The sequence below is a fragment of the Triticum urartu genome, unplaced genomic scaffold (genome assembly GCF_003073215.2).
Source record: "Triticum urartu cultivar G1812 unplaced genomic scaffold, Tu2.1 TuUngrouped_contig_4356, whole genome shotgun sequence".
Taxonomy (NCBI): Eukaryota; Viridiplantae; Streptophyta; class Magnoliopsida; order Poales; family Poaceae; genus Triticum; species Triticum urartu.
The window spans coordinates 282-9,449 of NW_024114938.1; the positions used below are offsets into that span (position 1 = coordinate 282).

General features: G+C 48.4%; 1 pseudogene; it reads left to right on the forward strand.

Moving 5' to 3' along the window:
• The first annotated feature begins 1,410 nt into the window (after positions 1–1,410).
• Positions 1,411–6,099, forward strand: LOC125527704 (annotated as a pseudogene).
• The last annotated feature ends 3,069 nt before the right edge of the window (positions 6,100–9,168 follow it).

A 9,168-nucleotide genomic window follows, 5' to 3' on the forward strand; every position in this document is an offset into this window, starting at 1 on the left:
TACTTATCGAAAAGAGCTACAATTGATCCCCTATACTTGTGGGTCATCAACGTGCATGTTCCTCCTCCAGGTGGGTCGACATGTGCCCTAGCTTCATCAAGCCACACCGGCGGAGGTTCCTCGAGCTATGCCGCCTCGTCGTCTCGCCTTGTTCAAGAGATGGAGGAAGAAGAGGAAGAGGACGAGGAGGAAGAGGAAGAAGAGGGATAAGAGGAAGGAGGTGATGACGAAGAAGGTCATGAGGAGGAGTATGACGACGATGACGGACCTCCACCGACTCTGCCAACCCAGGCGAAGAGCGTACCTCATCCACACCAGGATGTTCTGAGCGCATCACCGATTCAGAAACCGGTTCCTCGTCGTTGCCGGAAGAAGCCGGACAAGGGCCGCTCAAAGAGAAACGAAGAGCATGCCGCCAAGAGGGGGAGGAACTAGTGATGTTGAACTACCTAAGTTCAAGTAGTTGTGTTACGTCAAACTAACCGGTGTCGTGTTATTGCTACCCATGTTACTAGTTGAACCTATTTGATATGTTGAACTTAATGGATACAACGATTTTACTATATGTGTTTATCTATCTATAAGTGTGAGGTTATCATATTTTCATATGCAAACACTTTTTGCTACTGTGTTTATCTATGTGTGTTTAATTCAAATGGTCAAGTTACTGTAAAAAAAAGCCAGAGAAGAGCCTACTGCCAGGCGGCATGGCGGTAGGTATTCATAGCTTACCGCCAGGTACCCTGGCGGTAGCATGTGGAAACCTACCGCACGAAATCCCTCATTTTCAGTCACAGAACTCTACCACGCTTGCCGCACCCTACCGCCGTGGGGCGTGGCGGTAGGGTGTGAAACCCTACCGCAGAAACAACCCCACTTTATGTCACAGAACGTTGTCGGGCGACGCACCACACCCTACCGCCACCCCCAGCGGCGGTAGGGCAGTTAGGACATGGCAGCTCAGTAATGGCTACTTGACAAGGGCTGCCGTCAACCTACCGCCGGGAACCACGACGGTAGCCTGTTTAATCCTACCGTCATGGACCCTGATGGTAGTGAAAGGGTCAAATCGCGATTTTTTTTACAACTGGGGTCAGATCCTGCTAAAATTAGTGAAAAGGATCAAAACATGAAATTTTGCCTCCTCACGCGTGCAGACACTCGCCATGCATGGCTCGAGCAAGCCTGACTAGTAAAAAATTGCCGATTCAGCTGTTCCTCCAGAGCTAAATATAGAGCTGCTTTGAGGTTCGTGCAAGTCATTATTTAAATGCAGTCCAAGCAACCAAACGAACCTATTTCTATTCACATGGACCTGGCTGGACCTACCAAACGACATCGCTGCTACGGAAAGTTTGTGAAGTGTGAACAGATACTCGGTTTTACTGAAAGCTTTACGGAGAGTTTGTGAAGTGTCACTGGATCTTGCCGGGGAAGAAGATACTCGGTTCACTCACACTTCACAAACCAAAGCTCCTCTCTCTCTCTCTCTCTCTCTCTCGAGCAGACCAGCATCCATTTTCCACCCAAATTCGTCCAGCAGCGGAACAGCAAGCACGCGGTGATGGAGCTGGTGGTGGGCGCTTCGGAGGCGACCATGAAGTCTCTCCTGGCAAAGTTGGGCGGCCTTCTCGCCCAGGAGTACACCCTGATTACTGGCGTCAACGGCGACCTACAGTACATCAACGACGAGCTCGCCACGATGCAGTCCTTCCTCCGCGATGTGACCACCGTTGGCGGAGGCCATGGGCACCGGATGAAGGACTGGATGAAGCAGATCCGCGACATCACCTACGACATTGAAGACTGCATCGACGACTCCGCCGACCGCCTCCACGGCGTGCCCACCGACACCTGCTGCTACTTCCTCGTCAACAGCATCTACGAGATCCTCACATGGTGGCCTCGCCGGCAAGTGGCCACCAGGATCTCTATCCTCAAGATGCGGGCACAGCAGATCGCCGAGCGGCGCGACAGGTACGGCGTCAACAATCCGTATTGCCCTGGAACCGATGGATCTGGTGCGGGTTCTAGCACGGTAGTTGGATTTGACGCTGCAGACAACCAGGACGAGAGCCGCCAGCTTGTCGCCGTGAAGGACCCCGTGGGAGTGGAGGAACACATGGGGGATCTCGACAAGCGGGTGACCTACATCGTCGGCTTCGGGGGAGTGGGGAAGACCGCCATCGCCACTGCCTTGTACAGGAAATTTGGGGACCGATTTGGCCACCGTGCCATGGTCACCGTGTCTCAGAGCTCAGATCTGGAGACGATCCTGAGGAGCATAGAGAATCAAGTCAAGCCACCGACAAGCAATCAGCAGAAGCAAGGCGGATCTGGGGAGAGCCGTTTCGCAGCAGCCGTCAAAGGCGCCCGGGATCAGGTCAGCCGAGGAACTTCAGCCATCATGGCCAAGTGCTGCAGCTCCGGCGCCTCCGAAGAAGACAGGACGAAGCTGGATCTGCTCAAGAATGACCTTGCAAACAACTTAAAGGAAAACAGGTAATCCATTTGCTATCCTTGCACTTTTAGGAATTCCAAAGCATTACTAACCTTTTGTGGTGCAGCACTTAATTACAGCCTACAAGGTATGGCCGCTGAAAAAATAGCGTGTTATAGTGCTTAGACCTCTCCCAATGCATTGGTACTAAAGTGGGGTGCTAAGTGCATTAAAATGCTTAGCAACTAATGTCCCCAATGCATCGGTGCTTAGATTTTGTAACTAAGCCTCCTCTATTTAATTGTTTAGTAATAAAACTCCTTCATGTATTGGTTGGTAGTCTTTTTGCCTAGGTTCACGTGCTTAGCATTGGTTCTTATTGAGGTCACCATAATGCTCTCTCTCCTCTTTAATTGCTTTGCCACATCATTTTTCTGTCTATGTGGCACCCTTAGCACCTGTACACCGTGGAGCACTGGGAAGGGCCTTATAGCACGCTATAGCGTGCTGAGCAATGGCTCACTAAATAAATCAGTGTAATTTTCAATGTCTTGCTAATAACGGATTTTAAGGCCTGCGCTATTTTGTTATAGAACACTATTTATTTCACTGGATAAGACGGGGTATTTATTTCAGAGTACTTAAGATGGAGTATTTGTTGGTTCTGCTAAAAAGGAAAGAAGTTTTGGATGGAACGTGTGGCCGTGGCCGAGAACACGGATTATTGTTTGGTCTGCAGTATTTCATTCTATAATTTGATGAGCTATGTGCTTGCCTTTTATCCTTTCTGATGAAATGCATTCTATTTCACATTGTTAGCAAAGAAACAATTTTAATGACAGTGCATTGTTTTTTCTGATGAAGTCTCTACAGGTTAGTTTTTTTTCGAGAAAAGCTATGAAACTGGCTTTGAAAGGGGTGGTGTGTCAAGGTTTTGTTAGTTTAAAAATATCTAGAGGTTACTTTTTCTATTGTCTGAGAAAACTTGGGAATCCTGATTTAAAAGTAGGGCATCATGATGATTTTTTATCTTGGGACATGTTATCTTCTAAATACTATGTTTCCAACCAATGAGTTACCATCACTATGTTACCTGCTAAGTAGTTAAATGGATCAGAAAGAGTGGTGTTCTACTGCCTTTGCAGATACTAAATTGTTTTGATTCAGATTTTAAAAGAAATTGCAGCTACTGCTGGTCACTCACTTTCTGCTCCCTTCTTATTTGGCAGTTACTTGATCTTGATTGATGACGTCTGGTCTGCGACGACACTGGATAATATTATAAATGCACTTCCTAATAACAAAGACAGCAGAATAATAGTTACTACTCGATTTCATGCTGTTGCTACAACAAGAAGAGAAGGTGACATTCGTAAAGTGAAAGGTCTGGCTGACAAAGAGTCTGAGGAGTTATTCAGACAGGCCTTCCATGAGTCCAAAGGAAGCAAATATGTCATTAAAGGGCCCCAAGCTCCTGGTACAACTTCGAAGATAGAAGAAGCTGATTTTGCTCATAACATTGCCAACACCGACAGTGATAAACCTGTGAAGTTATTTGAGCCATCGGTCTCTGAACCCAGTGATAGCAAAGATGTTACGTCTCCGGACAAAGTCTGGAAAATGTGTGGGGGGCTGCCATTGGCCATAGTTACCATGGCTGGTCATGTGGCCTGCAATCCACGCAGAACGCAGGACGAATGGTTGGACCTTTGCTGTTCTCCATTTTCAGAGTCAGGGAAAGATCATGGGAAAGACGGTGGGAAAGAGATTACCCAGGAGGAAGTGGGCAGAATAGTTAGCCATTGCTATAATGACATGCCTGCTGAAATCAAGACTTGCTCGTTGTATTTGAGTATATTTCCGAAGGGCCAAAAAATCAGCCGGAAGCGTTTGACAAGGCGATGGATAGCCGAAAGTTTTGTCTGCGAGAAGCAGGGGCTGAGTGTGGAGGATGTTGCAGAGACATATTTCAATCATCTGATAAGAAGGAAGATCATCCGACCAGTGGAGCACAGCAGTAACGGAAAAGTGAAGAAATTCATAGTTCATGACATGGTTCTTGAGCACATTGTGGCAAAAGCAAGTGAAGAGAATTTCATCACTGTGGTTGGTGGCAACTGGCTAATGCAGCCGCCTAGCACCAAGGTCCGTCGACTGTCCCTCCAAGGTGGTGATTCCAAACATGCAAAGGATGCCGAGAAAATGAACTTGTCTCATGTCCGATCGGTGACCATGTTTGGGAGCTTGAACCAAATGTCTTCCCATTCATTCAAGTTCGGAATTGTGCAAGTGTTGGATCTTGAAGGCTGCACAGGTTTGAAAGGGCATCATACAGAGGAGATATGCAAGATGGTCCTTCTCAAGTATCTCAGCCTCCGAAGAACTGACACTAAAAAGCTGCCGAAAACGATAGGGAAGCTTGAGAATCTAGAGACTCTGGATATTAGGGAAACAAATGTTGTTGAGTTGCCTAAAACAGTATGCCAGCTTGAACGGCTGGTTAACATACTTGGTGGGGATAAAAGAACACGGAAGGCCCTCAAGATTCCTGAAGAGTTGAGTAAGAAAAAGAAAATGAAATCTCTGCGCATATTGTCAGGGATTGAGATCACCGGGGGTTCAGCGGACCTTCATCATTTGACTGAGCTGAGGAAGCTTGCCATCTACAAGCTCAAAACCATCGGGGAGGATGCAACTTTCAAAGATTTAAGCTCCTCTATCGAGTACCTCGGTGGTCACTCGCTACGCACTTTCGTAGTTGATGGTGAGTCATCTGAGTTTATTAGATCCCTTGATGATCTATCTACCCCTCCAAAATTCCTTGTTGCTCTTGAATTATCTGGTAAGATAATGAAGGTCCCCAGTTGGATCACGGAACTCACTGCTCTCACGAAGGTCACCCTTTCAGTAACAGCTTTCTGGACTGATAATTTGAAGGTGCTTAGCAACCTAGAGGTACTGTTTTGTCTCAGCTTTACACTGATGGCAGCAAATCAGGATGCAGAAACATTGACCATTCTTGCTGAAAACAAGCTGCACTCCAATGGGGAGGTAATAGTTCCTGATGGGGGATTTAAGAGTCTTAAGCTTCTCCGCTTCTCTGCTCCTCTCTTGCCACTGCTGAGCTTTTCAAGAGATGCCATGCCAGGGCTTGAGAGGCTTGAGCTACGGTTCAGCCCTCGCAGAACTCAAAGTTGTGCATATGACATTGGAGGACAAAGACGGTGAAGGTATGACCAAGAAGGTAGCAGGGGAGCTGGAGAGAGCGGTGAAGGGGACTGGAGGTAAGACTCCCAAGATAATCATTCAACAGTGAACCACTGAAATTGAGTCAGACCACAACGCTGAACCACTGAAATTGAGTCAGACCACAACGCTTTCAGTACATCACGTTCATGCCTGTTCTTATGTTCCCCAAATTTTATTTAAGCTACTTGCGACGAACTTGTTCTATTAGGATGATGCTTCATTTGGTGTATCGTGCAATCGTGTTTGGTGTTTATTTATTGTGTTTGTTTGTGAAACGAGTTTGACGATCAATAAATAGCTAGCGTGCTCTTGTGACTTTCATGTAATGTTCAGCATGTAAGGTGCAATGAAGGATCAATGCATCGCGCTACAATGCTAGTATATTTTTTAGCCTGGAACTGGTGGTTAAATCTTTCTGTACAGGCTAGTAGAGCTGGTTCTGGTTGTGTTGTCCTGAATTTGGTTCAACAAAGCGTCCAAGAGCTTTGCCATCTGGTGTTTTAATGGTTTGCTGGAGTCCTCGGTTCTTTGTAATACTACTGCTTTCGTTTTTTGTCTCTTGCTTGGTATGATCTGGAGTGTCGGTTCCTCGACCAAGCGGCTGAACAGCGAAGGGAAGTTTCAAATTTCTCAGCGTCCAGTCCCTGTAGGAAATCACTGTTGGTTATCATTTCAGCTTCCGATGGATAGGTAAGCTAACATGCTGTTGAATATATCCATCCACATTACACGCGGTGGACCAAGCTGTAGCTGTTTGAACGAACCAACACCTTCCTAGCCTGAATTCCATCATCTTCTTTCTCACTACGGCATTTTTGAACACTTTATTACGAGTACGAATTTTTGCTTCAGATTTCATTACTTATGGTATCAGATGTCGACAGATGAATACATGTAAATACATACGAATTAAACGGAATCTACAAGAAATCAGCGTGGAGGAAAAAAAAACATGCATGTTACTCTGTATTCAAATGCAGAAATTCTTATGTGATACTACCACTGTAGTAGTACTATAGTACAACTGGTTGCGTTGGGTTGGGCGGTAGAGTAAACGCTCGCTCGCAGGCCGAGGCTGCGGAATGTAAGGAGGACTGGCATGTCCATATTCCCATATCACATTGGATACTTTTCTCGTCATCCCAAGCAGAGACTACGTATCTTTATACTATGTTTTTTTTCCTTCTTTCTTGGAGGCTGAGGCTAACATGCTGCCCAATGAGAGAGTGTTTGCTTCAAAAGTCCTAGGACTTTTTCTAGTCCCAGGGACTAATCCTGTAGAAAAAGTCCCTTCTGTTTGGTTTTTAGAGACTTTTTAGGGATTTTTTCTAGTCTTTGGAACTAAAAAGTCCCTGAACCAAACACCCTCTGAATATTAAATCCACACTAGGCACATTGCCACATTGGCCTGCCCCCGAGGTCAGCCAAGCTGTCTGTTTGAACGGACCGACACCAGCCCAATCTGCAGCAGCTTTCTTCTCAGCGCTACACTGCATCGCGCTGTTAAACTTTCTCGGTAGACCGTATAGTATATGTTCAGCTGCCTGTAAATCCTCTTGTCTCTTCACTGGACTGGAAGCCATGCGTCATGCGGTTGCATACTGCAGTATATCGTACTGGTTACTGGTAGTTTGTCTCAGCATTTCTTCCACCCGGTGAAAGGGTGCTTGGATACGTTTTAGTTCCATGACTTAAAGTAATGTGACTAAAATTTGCTAGCCTCATCATGTTTGGATCCATTCTTGGAGAAAACCCTAGATTAGTAGATCGGATGACGACGGCTCTCTGGTGTCATTTCCCCCTGGGGGCGCCATTCTTGGAGGTGCACACGGACTCGAGGGACTAGAGGACGGCGACTTTGGTGGAGCGGTGCTTCATCTTACACATTGATGGTGGCGGATCTCGGCGGCGAGGCGCTGTGGAGACTCGGCGTCTGATGCGCGAAGATGGACTCGTGCAGGAGGAGGAAGCTGTCTGGTGTCATGGTGGCGTTGATGGCAGATAGGCCTGGCAAGGTCGGTGCTTCAGTTCTGCTCTGAGGATGGACCGAGGGATGAAGGAGGTAACAGCCCTTGCAGCGTGCGGTGCTCACTGTGAGTGTGCCAGACCGGTGTAGGACCCAATTCAGGTAGTGTCTTGGATGGGACACCCGGCTTTAGATGTTAGGCTTTAATACAATGTCTGTTTGGTATTAGGCCCGGACATTTGGCACGCCTTCATCAAGGGGATAGGAGTAGCAACGATATTGCCAAGATGGTGGCTTCAAGCTTATTGATGTATCATCTTGTATGATCTTTATGAATAATTAATAATATGGCTGCATGCATCGTTCAGATGCAGAGGCCGGGGATATATCCTCCTTTTCTAAAAAAAGAAAAACCAGCGGCAATCGATGGCACGCACCCAGGGTCGCCTCGCTCCACTCCTTCCTACCCTCTGACCAGATATGTCGGAGCAGACACCGAAGCATTCGCTTTAGCGCCGCCCATCCCAACCCCTCTCCCTCGTCTAGATCTGCATCCATTCACCGAAGCCGGTGAGCGTGCTTCGCCTCACCGCCGCCCGCTCTCCTTCACTCTCGAGCCAGCGCCGGCCTCCGGCTCGACCATGGCGCCAAACCGAGCTCTAAAAACCATGACATCATCAGCTCCCCAGCACGACCGCACCTCCTCCACCTTGTCGGCCCTCCCCTCGATTTCTGCGTCATCGGCACCCAAGCACGACCACACCCTTTGTCGAAAAAGCACGACCACACCTCCTCCACCTCACCGGCCCTCCCCTCGCCTTCTTCGTCTGATTCCTACTGTCGAGGGGTCCAGACCCTCCCCTTGTCGGTTTGTAACAGACCAGTTGCAGTTGGAAAGATTGCCCAGTTACAAAACCTAAGGGCATCTCCAGCCGCGCCCCCAACAGGTCCTTTCCAGACGTTTTTATTGCGCCGGCGTAAAAAAAACGGCCCAGTCGCATTCTCAGAAGCCCGTTTTCCGCCGGCTTGGGCCAAAACTGGTGCCGGCGGACCCAGACCGAACCCGACGCCCTGGAGCGCTTGGGGAGCCAGCACAAGCGAAAAAGGCGCGTGGGTCCGCCCTGACGGCGTCCCGAGGGCCTTTTCCCGCCGTTTTTTGACGCTTTTCCCTCGCATCCCTCCCGCTCGCTCGCCTTCCTCCCGCCATTCCTTTCCTTTCTCCCACCAAACCCCCTCCCGCACGCCTTCCAGTCGCCGCCATGCCGCCGAAGAAGTACACCATGCCGCGTGCGGCGGCAACCACGACTGGCACCGTAGCCCAGCCAAAGCAGAGGAAGCCGAGGGCGCCGCCATTGAAGCCACCGGGCATGTCGAACGCCGAGTGGAAGGTGGAAGTTCAGCGACGCGACTGTTGGGTTTCGTAGTAATTTCAAAATTTTCCTACGCACACGCAAGATCATGTGATGCATAGAAACGAGAGGGGAGAGTGTTGTCTACGTACCCAACGCAGACC